The following is a 15,889-nucleotide window of genomic DNA, read 5'->3' on the forward strand; positions in this document are numbered from 1 at the left end:
GTAAATTATTTCCATCAAGAAGTTCTGTTTTGCACTATTTTTCAGACTCGGTGGGTTACAACACACGTCTTTGATTCTGACTTAACTATCTCAGCCCTGCTCTACCTTTTGCCAAGTTTCTCTTAGCCACCTGCAGCTTTGGAGGCAGAGACGGCTGCTGGGGCCGCATGTGTCTCGGCCATGTCCGCTGGGCCTCGGTAGCTTCAGGGAGCGTTTCATTTATTTATTTTCCCAACTTTAAATGTCCTCAGATGGAGTTCGAATTCTCTAATTTGCCACTAACGCCGTATGTTTCTTATATTCTTCTACTGCCTGGTTTAACTCTTTACACGTGCTGTCTGCTTCCTGCAGACATTTGAATTTTGATTCTTTCTAGAGTAATCTGTAAATAAGAAGACTTACCACCATCTGACTTTATGTCAAACGAGTACCAATCTTAGACATTGTGGTTCTTTGTAAATGTTTTCCCCGCTATCATGTGTTTTCTTGTTTTTCAGAAATTTTTTACTACAAAATCACCTAACAAATTAATAAAAACCCATAACAAGCTAGAAATTTAGTAACATTATGACCTGTTTAGAGTATTTTTAAATTTATTTTACTTTCTTTTCCACTTTTCAAGATAATCTCTTCATTGGTGATAAGAAAGTAGAGCAGATTACACAAATATTTCAGAAATTTGTAAGTGCATTTCTGCACATTATTTCTTTTAAAAAAATTCTTGCAAAAAAAACCTCTTGGAATGGAAGCCAGCAATCTAGGGATTGGATTTTCTCTTATTTTGCTTTAATCAGAGATTATTTTTTCCTCCTAGGAACTAAAGTATGAACCAAGTAATGAACTAAATACTGAAACTATACATATGTCTCATATATATACATACAAATTAAAGAATTATATATATATAAGATAATGGGGTTTATTATTTTGTTCCTAAAAGGGGAAAAACTCTTATAAGGGAGAGATTTATATATGCATAATATTCTATTATTATTTATATTATTAATATTATATAATACATTAATATGTTATATATTTGTTATACTTACTGAGCATAAAGCAAAATCCAAATTTGGAGACATTTCTAAAGAAAATTCAAAGCTATAAAAATATTCCCTAATTTTTAGATGTTCTAATGCAGAGTAAAAAATGTATTCGTTTATAGACAGTAAGTAATATTTTAGTATTCTATTCCTCTCACATCCATTTTTCATGCTTTAGTAAAGTGAAATTTTCTAATCAGAGTAAAGTGGTATGGTGAAGATGTAGATAATATATTTGGATGAAGGTTTTTAATGAATGTGGTATTTATTAAGACACAATCCATTAAAAGAAGACTTGCCTGCTTGTCTCACGTTATTTCATTGATTTTTGTTTCATGCATGATTCAAGGTGAGAATTATTCTTTATAAGAACTACTCTCATTTCTAATCTTTAATGTGATAATACAGTGCTTTTTGTTTATTTGTGTGGTTTGGAATATTTCGCCTGCATAAGCTTTCCATGCCCTAGTAACTATAACTTTGAAATGGAGAATCAGAATTAGCATAATGGTAGACATTTAAGGGTTTCAGTATATAAACATTATTATTATTTTTTCTGGTAATTTACTCTTTTCTTTCAAAATATGGTATTCTGACAGAAAATAATAGGCTATTTTTTTTAAATCGAAGATTTGAAGATCTGAACATGTCAACATCAAGTATGTCATTGGTAATGACGTTACAAGGATTTAAAATGGAATATAGGATTAAACTCTCCCACTTAATTTAAGAATCATTTGACAGGCTTCCCAAAGTTCATATCTACATAGTAGCAGAATTGTTTAAAACACACACATAACTTTTATGCTAGTGACAAGATACCTGCATATAGAAAATAAAATAGATATAAGACAATTTTCTGGGTAATGCAACCGTAAATAACAATCTTAATTATCTAGAGAATTGTCTCAATTTTCTACTTACTTTTTATGTGAGACTACATCTCAAATAGCAGTCTCAGAAGGAAAACCTGTTGCTGAGTTTGCAACTTTTGTAAGGTCAAACTGAAAAATCCTACTTTATCAGGTAGATCACAGACACAAAGCAATTGTCCTTTAGAACTGCCCAACACCCAGCCCACTGTGTGCAAATGCAGATTGATTATTAATGAAAATCACACGTACTCTGCCATACTACGGGCATACCTTAGAGATACTGTGGTTCAGTTCCAGACCACCACAATAAAGAGAATATTGCAGTAATGCAAGTCACACAAATTGTTTGGTTTCCTAGTGCATGTAAAAATTATGTTTAGGGGGCTGGCCTGGTGGCGCAGCAGTTAAGTCAGCACGTTCCACTTCAGTGGCCCAGGGTTTGCCGGTTCGGATCCTGGGTGTGGACATGGCACCGGTGGGCAAGCCATGCTGTGGCAGGCATCCCACATATAAAGTAGAGGAAGATGGGCATGGATGTTAGCTCAGGACCAGTCTTCCTCAGCAAAAAGAGGAAGACTGGCAGCAGATGTTAGCTCAGGGCTAATCTTCCTCAAAAAAAAAAAAAAAATTATGTTTACACTACACTGTAGTCTATTAAGTGTGCAATAGCTTTATATCTAAAAAAACAGTGTGCATACCAAAATTTAAAAATACTTCATAGTGAAAAAAGGCTAACCGTCATCTGAGCCTTTAGTAAGTTGTAATCTTTTTGCTGTTGGAGGGTCTTGCCTCAATGTTGATGGCTGCTGACTGATCAGGGTGGTGGTTCCTGAAGGTTGGGATGGCTGTGGCTATTGCTTAAAATAAGAGAATGATGAAGTTGGCCACATTGATTGACTTTCCTTTCATGAACGATTTCTCTGTAGCTTGCAATGCTGTTTGATAGCATTTTACCCACAGTAGAACTTCTCTCAAAATTGGAGTCAATCCTCTCAAACCTGGCCATTGCTTTATCAACCAAGTTTATGTAATATTCTAAATCCTTTGTTGTCATTTCAACAGTCTTCACAGCATCTTCACTAGGAGTAGATTTCATCTCAAGAAATCGCTTTCTTTGCTCCTCTGTAAGACTCAACTCCTCGTCCATTAAAGTTTTATGAGATTACAGCAGTTCAATCACATCTTTGATTCCACTTCTAATTCTAGTTCCCTTGCTATTTCCACCACATCTGAAGTTACTTCCTCCTCTGAAGTCTTGAAGGCCTCAAAGTCATTCATGAGGGATGGAATCAACTTCTTCCAAACTCACATTAATGTTGATATTTTGACCTCTTCCCATGAATCATAAATGGTCTTAATAGATCTAGAATGGTGAATTCTTCCCAGAAGGTTTTCAATTTACTTTGCCCAAATCCACCAGAGGAATCACTATCTATGGCAGCTATAACCTTATGAAATGTATTTCTTAAATCATAAGACTTGAAAGTCAAAATTACTTCATGATCCATGGGCTGCAGAATGGATGTTGTTTTAGCAGGCATGAAAACAGTATTAATTTCATTGTGTATCTTCATCAGATCTCTTGGGTGACCAGGTGCATTGTCAATAAGCTGTAATATTTTGAAAGGAGTCTTTTTTTCTAAGCAGTAGTTCTCAACAGTGGGCTTAAAATATTCAGTAAAACATGTTGTAAACAGATGTGCTGTCATCCAGGCTTTGTTGTTCCATTTATAGAGCACAGGAAGAGTAGATTTAGCATAATTCTTAAGTGCTTTAAGATGTTTAGATTGGTAAATGAGCCTTGGCTTCCACTTAAAGTCACTGATTGCCTTAGCACCTAACAAGAGAGTCACCTTGTCCTTTGAAGCTTTGAAGCCAAGCACTGACGTCTCCTCTCCAGCTCTGATAGCCCTAGATGGTATTGTTTTCCAATATAAGGCTGTTTGATCGACACTGAAAATCCGTTGTTGAGTGTAGTCACCCTCCTTAATGATCTTAGTAGATCTTCTAGATAACTTACTGCAGCTTCTACATGGGCACTTGCTGCTTCACCTTGTGCTTTCATTTTATGGTGACAACTTATTTCCTTAAACCTCATGAACCAAACTCTGCTAGCTTCAAACTTTTCTTCTACAGTTTCCTTCCTCTCTCAGCCTTCACAGAATTGAAGCGAGTTAGGGTCTTCCTCTAGATTAGGCTTTGGCTTAAGGGAACGTTGTGGCTGGCTTGATCTTCTCTCCAGACCACTAAAGCTTTCTCCATATCAGCCATAAGACTGTTTCACTTTCTTACCATTCATGTGTTCATTAGAGCACCACTTTTCATTTCCTTCAAGAACTTTTCCTTTGCATTCACAACTTGGCTAACTGTTTGGTGCAAGAGACCTAGCTTTAAACCTATCTCAGCTTTTGACATGGCTTCCTCACTAAGCTTAGTCATTTCTAGCTTTTGATTTAAAGTGAGAAACCTGTGACTCTTCCTTTCAGTTGAGTACTTAGAGGAGATTGTAGGATTATTAACTGGCCTAACCAAAGTATTGTTGTGTCTCAGGGAATACGGAGGCCTGAGGAGAGGGACAGAGATGGGAAACTTCCAATCAGTGGAGCAGTCAGAACACACACAATATTTACATTTGCCATCTTACATGGGTGTGGTTTGTGGTGCCCCAAAACAATTACAGTGGTATCATCAAAGATCACTGATCACAGATCCCCATAACAAATATAAGTAATGAAAAATTCAAAATGTTGCGAGAATTACCAAAATGTGACATGAAGACATGAACTGAGCAAATGCTGTCGGAAAAATGGTGCCAATAGACTTGCCCAATACAAGGTTACCACAAGTCTTCAATTTGTAAAAAACAGAATATCTGTGAAATGCAACAAAATGAGGTATGCTTGTAGTTTAAAAAGAAATAATTGCATGAAACATATTGATTTTCAGTTATCTAGTATTTTTCTCTCCTCTTACTAGGCTATGAAATAATGGCCTTATTTATCTCCCCATCTTTGGTTCCTTAAATAATTTGAATGCAGACTAACTTTAAGAAATAACATTTTTAAATATGAATATATGAGTGAAGGAAAGAAAAATTACATGTAGCAAAATCATTCTATAATGCATTGATATCATCAGGTTTTGTTGATAGTAACCAAAATTGTATTCCTGAGCCTCTGTCGATAAAATATTAGAGAAAGGATTAATATCTTTCCTATGAAGATTTTAGTAATGAAAATAGATGGTCACACATTCAAGCAGACTGAATTGCTTGGTAATGATTTTGAAAGCAGATCATGCTGACCATTTCATATAATGGAAATATAAACTTAATGTCCAAATATTTAGAAACTGAAATTAATAATAAAAATTAAAACAATAATAAAATAATTGGGAGATTATATGCATCATTTACATTAATTATCAGTAAATGAGAAGACAGACTATCCTTCTTGCTGTTGTTGATTTTGATTGCTTTTAGTTTGATAACTGCACCAATCACATTTTAATATAGACATGGACATTTAAACATCATTTTTCACTAGTGAATCAAAAGAACAAATGATGATAAGCAGGTAGTTAATTAATCAATCTACTCAACTCAAACCTACCTGTTTAGCCATATTTCTAATGAGCTTGCAACTATTTCATTGTAAGACACACCAAGAAAACCTCCCCCTAAAATGCTTTTGTAACTCTACATTTTTCTGTCTCAATATCCGTATATAGACAACAGAAACTAAAAATGAGTATAAACAATTTTACAACTCTAGTTTTGAGTAAAATGTAATATATATGTTGTTTTCTAATCACAAAAATAGTACGTCTATTATAGAAAATTCTGAACACTAGAGGAACCAAAGAAAGAAATATCATCCACTATCCAAAGATAAATAAGCACTGTTAACATTAGAATTAACATGCACAGAAACATATGGACACACATATACATCTTTTAAAAAATTGATATATAGTTTGTACATGCATGATCCAAATATATATATAGCTTTATCACTTGAAAATATACGTATAGTTTGCTTCTAGTTAGGATTCAGTAAAAGAGACTGGTTTTTACCCTTACACCTTAAACAACTGAAAACCAGACAAAATGTATGAAATAATGACACTCAAGATGTTGGTCATCAGACGATGAAGTACAGTAATCCCTGAGAGACAGAAACAGACAAGGCCCTAAGATTGACTCAACTTAATGCCTGAAGAAGGATTCCAGGTGGCAGTGCACACAGAGGGAACCCAGACAGAGCCCAGTGCTCTCCTTGAGTTGAGGAAATAATTCAGGATTCTGGAGAAGCTGAGGACAATAGAATTTGAAGGCCAGAAAACCATAGATGAGAGAGCTACACAAAACAGAGAATTCTGGTGATCTGCTGAGGATTGCTCTTGACTGTTCATTTCAGTCCCAACCAGTTGGCACACTTGAGAAGACTATCCAAGCCTGGGGAAAGAATCACTTGAAAAGGTTAGAGGAAATAGTTTCCACAGTGCTGTTCTATTGTTGGGATGGAAATAGTCCTGGTCCCACCAGTCACTGATTGGAAGACCTCACAATTCATGGGGCATTGGTTTAGAGTGCCTCAGAAGCTGGCAACAAATTAGCCCTACGCTTTATGGTCCCACCAAAAAATTTAAAAAGCAAGGCCCAAAAGGAACAAACTGTTTCCAAGAAACAATCACATCCCAAAGCAAAGCTGAAGAATATAGAGCACAAAAATACCCAGGACAAAGAGAAAATTCACAAGGCTTGGCATCTAATAAAATTATTAGATTACTCAGTATGAAGAAAACACTTAATGAGGAGAAAAATCAATCAAAACTGACCCAGAGTTGACCCAGATAAAATTTGTATACAAGAACATTAAGTTATTACGACTGTATTCCTTGTGGTCAAAAGCCTAGAGGAAAAGTTACATATATTAGGTGGAGACAGGGAATATACAGAACATGACCAAATGGGAATTTTAGAGATGGAAACTTTAATGCCTGAGATGAAAATCACAGTGGAAGGCTTTATCAGCAGATTCAACCATGCAGAAGAAAAGATTAGTGTACATGAAGACATAGCAGTAGAAACTGCTCAAAATTCAACACAAAGACAAAAAAGATTGCAGAAAATTAACAATAAATGAACTGTGGAGCAATTTCAAGAGGTCAAATAAATATGTAGTTGTAGTTCCTGAAGGGGAGGAGAAAAAGGGAAAACTAAAAATATTTGAAGAAATTACGGTTGAAGGCATTTCATCTTGAATGGAATCTGTAACCCTATACATCCAGGAAGTTAATCAAAAAACTCTAAGCACTAGAAATAGGAAAAAAAACTACAAAAAGACACATCATAATAACATTGCTTAAAGCCAGTTATATAGAGAAAATGTTAAAAGAAGCCAGAGAAAAGACACATTATGTGTACAGAACCAGAGGATGACAGCACCTTTCTCACTGGAAACAATGCAAGTGAGAAGACAATAGAATAACATCTTTAAAGTAGTGAAAGAAAAAAAATCTGTCAACCTAGAATACTAAACCAGGCAAAAGTGTCTTTCAAAAATGAAGAGGAAATAAAGAATGTTTCAGACATACAATAGCCAGAATTCATCGTCAGAAGTCCTGCAGTACAAGAAATGTTAAAGGAAGTCCTTTAAGCAGAAGCACAATAGTACAAAATGGAAATCTGAATCTACACGGAGGAAATACGAGCCCTAGAAATGGTAACACCACTTGTAAATATAAGACTGTTTTTCTTACTACTTAATTCACTTTAGAAGATAATTGATTGGTGAAAGTAAAAATAATAGCAATGTGTTGAGAAGGTTATAACATGGGTAGAAGTAAAATGTATGAAAAAAACAGCTTAAAGTATAGAAGAGGAGAAATTGAAGTATACTGTTGTAAAGGTTTTATATAATGTGTGAAGTAGTTTAATATCATTTAAAGTAGACATTGATAAGTAAAAATTTGTAGTATAAATTCTAAAGCAATTTCAATGGAACAAGAGCAAAAACAGAGTAGTAGCTAATAAACCAACAAAGGAGCTACAACATACACATTAAAAAATCAACTAATCCAAAAATAGGCAGAAGAACAAAAAAAAAAAACCACAAGTAACCAATAGGACAGATAGAAAACAAATAAAAACAACGTAGATTTGACTCAGTCATATTAAATAATCACTTTAGATGTAAATGATTTGAACATCCCAATTTCTCTAACTGCCAATGATAGACTTACATTGAATCCTTATAACACGTTTGAGTTTTCAAAAATTCCTTTTACAATTTATGAGATTTTCTTTGTAATTTGTATTCTCTGTTATCTAGTGCATTAGAATTCACTGTTGATATAGTGCCATCACTGATTAAACTATTCATTTTATTTTATCTTTTACATAAACAGTAAAGTACTTTTTGGTGTTCATAATATGAATTTTAATACAGGTATAGACCTGTATAACGTCCATCATTGTCAGCATACAGAATAGTTTCATCACCCCAAAAACCTCCCTCATGCTATGCACTTTTAATCATAACCTCCCACCATGCTTAACCCCAGACAACTATTGATCTGTTCTCATTCTAGACAGAGATAATTTAGAAAAAAAATCAAGGAAATGCTTATTTATTTGTAATATGACCTACTGCAACAAAGTTTTTTTGTGGTTTGGAATAATCCAGTGTGGAGAGTAAAACTAACCATACATCAAAGAGAGAAGAGAGAAAAAGGGCAGATATAGAGTAGGGAGGAGTGACAATTGCTGGAATAGGTGATACAGAGTTGTATCCAGAGAGCAAGCAGAGGGGCAGACTTTAGATATGTGCCTGGACAATTCATCCACAGTTGTAGAATATAGCAGACAAAATATATAGACGTAGTTGCCATGTGAATAAAAATGTTTAACAAAATAACCTTAGGTGGTCTCTTTTTAAAACATTTTTTATTGAAGTAACTTTGGTTTATAACATTATATAAATTTCAGGTGTGCATCATTATATTTGATTTCTGTGTAGATTACATCACATTCACCACCCAAACATTAATTACCATCCATCACCACACACGTGAGCCTCAACACCGCATTCTCCCTCCCCTCTCCTCCTTCCCCTCTGGTAACCACCAATCCAATCACTGCCTCTATGTGATTGTTGTTTCTATCTTCTACTTATGAGTGAGATCATATGACTTTCACGGTCTGATTTGTTTTGCTTAACTTAATACCCTCAAGGTCCATCTATGCTGTCACAAATGGCCGGTGTCATCGTTTCTTACAGCTGAGTAGTATTCCATCGTGTATATATACAACATCTTCTGTATCCATTTGTCCCTTGCTAGGAACGTAGGTTGTTTACAAGTCTTGGCTATTATGAATAGTGCTGTGATGAACATAGGGGTGCATGTATCTTTACGCATTCATGTTTTCATGTTCTGTGGATAAACATGCAACAGTAAAATAGCTGGATGATATGGCAATTCTTTTTTTAATTTTTTGAGGAATACTGTTTTCCATAGTGGCTGCACCAGTCTGTACTCCCACCAGCAGTGTATGAGGGTTCCCTTCTATCCACATCTTCTCCAACATTTGTTTCCTGTCTCATTAATTATAGCCATTCTGACTGGAGTGAGGTGATATCTCACTGTAGTTTTGATTTGCATTTCCCTGATAGTGAGGTTGAACATCTTCTCATGTGTCTGTTGGCCATCTGTATATTTTCTTTGGAGAAATGTTGGTTCAGATATTTTGCCCATTTGTGAATTGGGTTGTTAGCTTTTTTGTTGCTGAGATGTATGAGTTCTTTATGTATTTTGGATATTAATTTCTTATCAGATATGTGGTTTGCAAATATCTTCTCCCAATTGTTAGACTGTCTTTTCATTTTGTTGATGGATTCCTTTGCTGTGCAGAAGTTTTTTAGGTTAACATACTTCCATTGGTTTATTTATTTTTTATTGTTTCATTAGACATGGTACTTGAAAATACGCTGCTAAGACCGATGTCAAAGAGCGCATTGCCTATGTTTTCTTCCAGAAATTTCATAGTTTCAGGTCTTACATTCAAGTCTTTAATCCACTTTGAGTTAATTTTTGTGTGTGGTGTAAGATAATGGTCTACTTTCATTCTTTTGCATTTGGCTGTCCAGTTTTCCCAACACTGTTTATCGAAGAGACTTTCCTTTCTCCATTGTGTATTCTTGGTTCCCTTGTTGAAAATTATCTGTCCGTAGATGTATGGGTTTACTTCTGTGCTCTTGATTCTGTTCCATTGATCTGTGTGTCTGTTTTTGTGCCAGTACCATGCTGTTTTGTTTACCATAGGTTTGTAGTCCATTTTGAAATCAAGGAGTGTAATACCTCCAGCTTTGATCTTTTTTCTCAGGATTCCTTTGGCTATTTAGGGTCATTATTCCATATAAATTTTAGGATTCTTTGTTCTATTTCTGTGAAAAATGTTGTTGGAACTTTGATAAGGATTTCACTGAATTTTTAGATTGCTTTAGGAAGTGTAGGCATTTTAACTATGCTAATTCTTCCAATCCAAGAGCAGGGAAAATCTTTCCATTTCTCTGTGTCTTCTTCAATGTCTTTCAACATTTTATAGTTTTTAGTGCACCTCTTCGGTTAAGTTTACTCCTGGATATTTTATTCTTTTTGTTGCATTTATAAATGGAATTGTATTCTTAATTTCTCTTTCTGCTACTTTGTTGTTAGTGTATAGAAACACAACTGAGTTTTGTATGTTGATTTTTGTATCCTGTAACTTTACCATATTCACTTATTATTTGTAAAAGTTTTTTGGTGGATTATTTAGGGTTTTCTATATATAAAATCATGTCATATGCAAATAGTGAAAGTTTCACTTCTTCCTTTCCCATTTGGATCCCTGTCATTTCTTTCCCTTATCTTATTGCTCTGGTTAGGACTTCCAATACTGTGTTAAATAAGACTGATGAAAGTGGGCATCCTTATCTGGTTCCTGTTCTTAGCGAGATAGCTTTCACTTTTTCTCCATTGGGAATGATATTAGCTGTGGGTTTGTCATATATAACCTTTATTACATTGAGGTACTTTCCTTCTGTATGCATTTTACTCAGAATTTTTGTCATAAATGGATGCTGTATCTTGTCAATTGCTTTCTCTGCATCTGTTGAGATGATTATGTGATTTTTATGCTACATTTTGTTAATGTAGTGTGTCATGTTGATTGATTTGTGGATGTTGAACCATCCCTGCATCCCTGGAATAAATCCCACTTGGTCATGGTGTGTGATCTTTTGGGGTTTTTTTAGATTTTATTTTTTTCCTTTTTCTCCCCAATGTCCCCTGGTACATAGTTGTGCATTTTTTTCAGTTGTGCGTCCTTCTAGTTGTGGCATGTGGGACACTGCCTCAGCATGGCTTGATGAGCGGTGCCATGTCCATGCCCAGGATTCCAACCAGCGAAACCCTGGGCTGCCGAAGCAGAGCACGTGAGAACTTAACCACTCGGCCACAGGGCCGGTCCAGTGATCTTTTTAACGCATTGTTGCACTCGATTTGCTAGTATTTTGTTGAGGATTTTTGTATCGATGTTTATCAGTGATATTGGCCTGTAGTTTTCTTTTTTTGTGTTGTCCTTGTCTGGTTTTGGTGTCAGGGTAATGTTAGAAAGAGTTAGGAAGCTTTCCCTCCTCTTCAATTTTTTGCAAGAATTTGTGAAGGATAGGTATTAAGTGTTCTTTGGATGTTGGATAGAATTCACCAGGGAAGCCATCTGGTCCTGGACTTTTTATTTGTTGGCAGGTCTTTGATTACTGTTTCAATCTCCTTACTGGTGATTGGTCTATTCAAATTCTCTATTTCTTCTTGATTCAGTTTTAGAAGGTTGTATAATTCTAAGAATTTATCCATTTCTTCTAGATTATCCAATTTGTTGGCATATAGCTTTTTGTAGGATTCTCTTAAAATCGTTTGTATTTCTGAGGTGTCCATTGTAATTTCTCCTCTTTCATTTCTGATTTTATTTATTTGAGCCTCCTGTCTTTTTTTCTTGGTGAGTCTAGCTAAAGGTTTGTCAATTTTGTGTATCTTTTCAAAGAACCAGCTCTTGGTTTCAATGATTTTTTTTCCTATTGTTATTTTAGTTTCTATTTCATTTATTTCTGCTCTGATTGTTATTATTTCCTTCCTTCTGCTGATTTGGGGCTTTGTTTGTTCTTCTTTTTCCACTTCCTTTAGGTGCCATGTTATATTGTTTACTTGAGATTTTTCTTGTTTGTTGAGGTAGGCCTGTATTGCTATAAATTTCCCTATCAGAACTGCTTTTGCTGTATCCCATCGATTTTGGCATGTCATATTTTCATTTTCATTTGTCTCTAGGTGTTTTTTTTAAATTTCTCCTTTGATTTCTTCATTGACCCAATCATTGTTCAGTAGCATTTTGTTTAATCTCCACATATTTGTGGCTTTTCTGATTTTTCTTGTTGATTCCTGGTTGATTTCTAGTCTCATACCATTGTTGTTATAAAAGATAGTTGGCATTATTTCAGTCTTCTTCAATTTATTGTCACTTGTTTTGTGGCTAATATGTGTCAATCCTGGAGAACATTCTGTATGCATTTGAAAATAATGTGTATTCTGTAGTTTTTGGATGGAATGTTCTGTATATATCTACTAAATCTATCTGGTCTAATGTGTTGTTTAAGGCGAATGTTTCCTTATTGATCTTCTATGTGGATGATGTATCCATTTGTGTAAGTGGAGCGTTAAAGTCTCCTACTATAATTGTCCTATTTCTCCTTTTATGTCTGTTAATAATTAGTGTATATATTTAGGCGTGCCTATGTTGGGTGCATACATATTTACAACTATTATATCCTCTTGTTGGATTGTTCCCTTTATCATTATATAGTGCCCTTCTTTGTCTCTTGTTACAGTTTTTGTTTTAAAGTCTATTTTGTCTGATATAAGTATTGCTACATCAGCTTTCTTTTCATTGCCATTTGCATAGAGTATCTTTTCCATCCCTTCACTTTCAGTTTGTGAGTGTCTTTAGGTCTGAAGTGTGTCTCTTATGCAGCGTATATATGGGCCTTGTTTCTTTTATCCAATTGGATAAAAGTGGAGCATTTAGTTTACTGACATTTAAAGTAGCTATTGGTAAGTATGTACTAATTATCATTTTGTTACTTTTTTTCTGGGTGTTTTAGTAGTTCTTCTCTCTTCTTTTCTTCTTCTCTTGCTCTCTTCCCTTGTGGTTTGATGGCTTTCTTTAGTATTATGTTTGGGTTCCTTTCTCTTAATTTTTTGTTTATTTAATATAGGTTTCTGGTTTATGGTTACCATGAAGTTCATATATAATATCCTACGTATATAGCAATCTATATTAAGATTAGTATAGCAATCTATGTTGATGGTCTCTTTAGTTTGACCTCTTGCTGAAAGCTCTACTCTTTTACTCCCCTCTTCCTACATTTTATGTTTTTAATATCATATCTAATCTCTTTGTGTGTGTGTGTGTGTGTGTGTGTATCCATTCCCCTCTTTTTGTGGAAATAGGTAATATTGGTTCTTTTGTCTTTTGACTTTCATATTATCTTCATAGGTGGTTGATCTGCTACTTTTACTGTATTTTTGCCATTACCAATGGTTTTATTGCTTTTATTCTTTGGATAATTTTCTTATTCCTATTTGTGGTCTTCTCTTTCCCACTTAAATAAGTTCTTTTAGCATTCTTGTAAGACTGTTTCCTTGTGATAAACTCCTTTAAATTTACTTGCCTGGCAAACTCTTTTTCTCTCCTTCCATTCTGAATGATAACCTTCCTGAGTAGAGCATTCTTGGCTGTAGGTTTTTTCCTTTCAGCACTTTAAATATATCATGCCACTCCCTTCTGCCTGTATGGTTTTGGCTGAGAAGTCAGCTGATAGCCTTATGGGGTTTCTTTGTATGCAACTTGTTGTCTTTATCTTATGGCTTTTAGGATTCTCTCCTTAATACTTGACATTTTAATCATAATGTCCCTTGGTGTGGGCCTCTTTGGGTTTATCTTGTTGGGTGCTCTCTGTGCTTTCTGTACCTGAATGTTTGTTTCCTTCCTCCAGTTAGGAAAGTTTTCAGCTATTATTTCTTGAAATTGGTTCTCTGGCCCTTTATCTCTCTTTTGTCCTTCTGAGACACTTGTAATATGGATGTTAGTGCACTTGATGTTGCCCCAGAGGTCCCTTATACTATCATCAATATTTTAATTCTAAATTCTTTTTTCTTTATCTGTTCAGCTTGGGTGATATCCTCTAGTCTTTTGTCCAGCTCGCTGATCTGTTCTTCTATATCATTTACTCTGCTATTGAATTTTTCACTTCCAGTATTGTATTCTTCACTTTTTAAATATATTTTCCTATTCTTTGTTAAAGTTCTCACTGCGTTCATCCATTCTTCTCCCAATATCAGTAAGCATCCTTATGAGTTTTTGTTTGAACTCTTTGTCAGGTAGACTGTTTATTTCTGTTTCACTTAGTTCTTTATCTGTGTTTTGTCCTGTTTCCTTACTTGGAACATATTCCTTTGTCTCCTCATTTTGCCTCTTTCTCTGTACTTATATGTATGTATTAGGTAGGTAAGATACATCTCCTGATCTTGGAGAGGTGGCCTTATGTATGAGATGCCTTATGAGGCCCAGCAGTGTGTTTCCCTGTCATCACCAGTTCCAAATGTTCTAGGAGTGACTCCTCTTTGGGCTACATGTGTCCTTCTGTTGTGGCAGGGTTGCTCTTGCTGCAGGTTCCCACAGAGGTGAGGCAGTTCCCCTGGCTGGCTGTTTGTAAAACTCAGCTGTGTGTGGCTGCTCTGGACCCTTCAGTCACTTTATCAGGCATGGAGAGCCCCAGCACAGTTGGCTCCAAGTTCTAATAGGACATTCCTTTTGCAGTTTTTCTCTTACATAAGCCCCAGAGTGGCTTCTTGCTAGGCTCAGGAGCTTACAGTTGCTGTAGTCCTCTGGACTGCAAGGCTGTTTTCAGCTCTCTGAGGATTGCAGATGAGAGGGGCTGGCCCCAGGCACAGGAGCACTTAGTTGTTTCAGACTTTGGAAGGTGGGGCCGGTCCCCCATGTGTCTGTTTGAGAAGCACAAGTCTTCTGAAGCTGACAAGCCCCACCGTCCACAGGGACACACACACTGTCAATACAATCCTGCCCAGTGCATGCATCTTCACCCCCTTAAGTGGACCCAGTTGCTCTACTGCAGAGGCCCCACACACTCCACCCATTCCTTACAGACCACCTGCCCCATAGAGGCAGACCCATTCACCTGGCTTCAGGAGATCCAGGCACCCCACCTATGCAGGCCCACAAGTTGCCTGAGGGCTTGCTGTTGGGTGGGGCCAGTCCCTAGGGCAGGCTGCCTGCACTGGCTGAACTGGATTATTTCAGTGCTCTAGTGGGTGGGGCAGACCCTGGGCTAATGGGCCAGGGGAAGAACTCTAATGTCATCTGCCATCATCTGTGTCAGCACATCTGTACTAGGTCACAATAATGGCTACTACAAATGTCTCAGTCCCTAGAGAGGTCTCACCTCTCACCAAGATGCAACTAGAGCCTATCGTGTGAGTTTCTTTTCACCAAAGGACTGTGCACCTTTATTTCTAGTGACTTTAGGTTGCTTTCTGAAATGGCCGAACTTGTGTGTGGGCCCTTTAAGAGTCATCTTTTTTCCCCCTTTATGTCTGATAACTTTTCTAGGGTTGCTCCCCATTGTTGGTTTTAGTAGTCAGCAAAGCTAGATATTATGACACTTGTCTTGGTCATGCTGAGTCTGAAAGATGCTTATGGTGGTAACACTCCACCACTCAGATGCCCTACTCCTCCAGGGAAGGCTGCATACCTTAACCTTGCTCCTGGCCAGCAATGAAGCACCGTGGCTCATGAAGATGGCTTTTTTCTCTCCAGAAAGAACTTTCTGCCTCTTCCACCTCAGTCAGGACTGTCCC

General features: G+C 36.2%; 1 pseudogene; it reads right to left on the reverse strand.

The window, feature by feature from the left end:
• Positions 1–2,649: 2,649 nt before the first annotated feature.
• LOC139040417 (tigger transposable element-derived protein 1-like) lies at positions 2,650–15,012 on the reverse strand (annotated as a pseudogene).
• Between the last annotated feature and the right edge of the window lie 877 nt (positions 15,013–15,889).

This window comes from Equus asinus, chromosome 16, assembly GCF_041296235.1.
Source record: "Equus asinus isolate D_3611 breed Donkey chromosome 16, EquAss-T2T_v2, whole genome shotgun sequence".
In the NCBI taxonomy this organism is placed as follows: Eukaryota; Metazoa; Chordata; class Mammalia; order Perissodactyla; family Equidae; genus Equus; species Equus asinus.